Genomic DNA, 2,892 nt, shown 5'->3' with positions numbered 1-2,892 from the left:
CCCCCTCGCCGCCTGCTCCGCCGCCGCACGCGGCCCCTGCTGTCCCGCCTCGAGGGCGGGCCCCGCTTCTTACAGAGACGCCTCGTCCCAGTGGGGTGCGCGGGGCTCAGGGCTGAGGGGAGGCGGTCTCCCGGCAGGCACTGAGCAGGGCAGCCCCGGGAAGGCATGGGGTCCTTCAGGCCCCGCCGCGGGAGGGGCGGGGCTTAGAGGGAGGCGCGTGGGCTGGCTGGGCTGTTCGGAGGAAACGCGTCCCCCTTTCCGCGCACGCGCGGGAGAAGGTACTCCCTTCTGTGGGTGGATGGAGATGTCCTTGTGTGCACTCACGCGCGGGCTCTCCAGAATAGGCAGCAGAAAGTCAAGTCAAGCAGGCCTCCGGCCCACGGGGAAAGATCTCTGCCCTTCGAGCCTTAAATGAAGATAAGCAAGCGCCCATCGTCACCGGGCCTAAAACATTACCCAAATGATGGCCCTGTCCCCTCACGGGGAGTCAAAGGTCGGGGAAGGGCAGAAGGGGCTGAAACAAAATAAACCCAGGACTTCTTGGTTTTGCTTTTAAATCTGGTCATTGCATTTATTTTTAGGCATACACAGAGAAGCCAGGCTGCACCTAGGAGCAACAGGAAGGAGCTGTAGGGAGCTAAACCAGAGATCACTAATAAACATGTAGTTTAAGGATTACAATCTTGCCTCTGGCCTGTCTTACTGCCACCCTCCTTCTCACCATCCCTACTGCACAGTTCTCCCTCGCCTCCGGCACCAAAAGCCTCGTGTGTTAACTCCTCCCTTACACCTCGCTAGCACCACGCTCTGGATGCCCTCCTACGCTGTCCTGATTTCCCGCCGTGAAAAGTGGGTGCCCTGATACTACTAGTGCACTTACACATCACGTAAGGCAGATGTCCTCAGTCTTTTCTGGAATGTGTATATATTCTGGCTAGGATTCCTCGCTTACAAGTTTTAGTCCTAAATTACCATAAACTGTTAAAGAAAATCAGGATGCTGACAAAACAAAACTTTTTGCAGCAATTCTCTGATGGCTGAGGAGATCCCTTGTGGAAAATAGCTAGACGGAGTATCACATGACTGTTCTGCAGCAGTCAGTGTAGTGCAACATGCCTTATGACACTCCTTACAGCAGAAATCATTGAGTCACTAGTGCAATAGAGTGGGCCAAAGAGCAGTTTGGCAGTAGGGTATGAAGTATTCAGCACCCATAAAGTGGCATGCAAAGACATGCCTCTTAATGCAGTTTCCCCTTCCAACAGAAATGCTTTCACCCCCCAAGCCCCCACAGATTAGTACATTTAGACACAGAAGATAAGTATTGTATAGCAGAAGTTAGGCGAATTCCTCATGAGAGAACATACAAAAAGAGGGAATGGAAATAGGGATGAAAAGGGAATGAGAAAAATCAGTATGCTTTAGTACTGGTTGGACTATACATTAGAAATAGAGGTCTTATTAAATAAAATACTGATTGTTGCCTATAACAGTCGATTGTTCAAAACCATTATTCATTCAGAATATATTTATATAAAATGGACAATGTACCTTCCCGAATTCAGAACTTAAAACTTTAGTTATGTTTTGGCATCATTTTAAGGAATCTAAAAATACAAGTAATTACCGCCCCACCCTTATGGAACAATAATGAATCATCTGGCTTACTAGATGTTATATACACTGTATCTGAAGAAAGAACGCACACACTCCCTTGTATCAACATGCTAGCATAAAGAGATTAAAACCCTTCAACCACCCCTCATTGCCTAAATCTCCAAGAGAAGGGGATGGTCACTGGAGCTACAGTGGTGATATGCCACGAAAGGAAAAGGTATTTAAGTAGGTAGCCCTCTCAGAGTTTGGCTAGTTCTGATACCATCATTCCGTAAATACTCACCAACGTGCATACGGTCTTACTTTTGCCTCAACTATCTTTACCATTCACCCATTTCCTACAGCCTGTATTTCTTAGTCAGCACCACTTTACATACACACACTGTAAGTCTTTGTCAGGGTGCACAAGGCTGCTGTCAGTGAAACCTGCCTGGCTTTGGTGGAAAAGTGATCACAGAAGCCACATTGTAAAGTTGATATGAAAATTTACTAGCTTAGTCATAAGCTCTGCATATCCATCATGCTAAGCATGTAAAAAGAAGCTGGAGTTAAAGTTGAATACAAATATAATAAATTAACAATAAAACACTAATTCAAACTTGCATTTATCAATAATCAAGGCAATCCAAAGGCAAGAAAAAAAAAAACACCCCAGTCACCTAAAAAACCCCACAGAGCTGTGTGGTTAAGATGGATCACAACAGATGATCTGTGTTAAGGGCTTGTCAACCACCTCAGCTGCATCAAGTTAGTTACAGATAAAAAAATTAAACCAATTTAGTTAAACTGGTGCAAGAGAATTTATTTAAACCAGACTTCTTCACTTTAGTTTAACCCAACTGGGAACAGATTTAAGATAAAAACTCTGCAGGCCGGGAGCGACCCGAGCCCTTTTCCGTGCTGCACGCGGGCTGTGGCCAGCAGCCTGGGCACGCCGGGTCGGAGAGGGAAGGCCGTCGAGCTGGAATTAGGCACAAATGCTTAGCGGTAGTTTAAAAGATTGTTTACTTACACCGAGATGGCAGTGGTGTAGGCTGGAAAACTTGCTTGAGTTGCGGTTACAGACAGAAAAGAAAACAAAACTCGAACCTGCAGGACACGAGGGTATGTCGCAAGGGGTTTCGGCGACAGGAAGATGTAAAACATGAGGGTGCGTCGCAAGGGTTTTCGGCGACGGGAAGATAAACCTGTAAGACTCGAACCTGGGTAGAAGAGCTCTGAGGTCGTCCGGCAAGGACTCACACGAAGTTTGCTAGGCTCCGTGGGTCCGGTTCT

At 47.2% G+C, this 2,892-nt stretch overlaps 1 protein-coding gene across 1 annotated transcript in view; it reads left to right on the top strand.

Annotated features, from left to right (window-relative positions):
- Positions 1-2,892, top strand: part of COMTD1 (catechol-O-methyltransferase domain containing 1) — a 66,222-nt gene that overhangs the window by 56,569 nt on the left and 6,761 nt on the right. The window lies entirely within an intron of this gene.

This window comes from Alligator sinensis, unplaced genomic scaffold, assembly GCF_000455745.1.
Source record: "Alligator sinensis unplaced genomic scaffold, ASM45574v1 scaffold109_1, whole genome shotgun sequence".
Lineage (NCBI taxonomy): Eukaryota > Metazoa > Chordata > Crocodylia > Alligatoridae > Alligator > Alligator sinensis.
The sequence above is the reverse complement of the archived record's forward strand: the minus strand, read 5'-3'. Positions and strand labels throughout refer to the sequence as shown.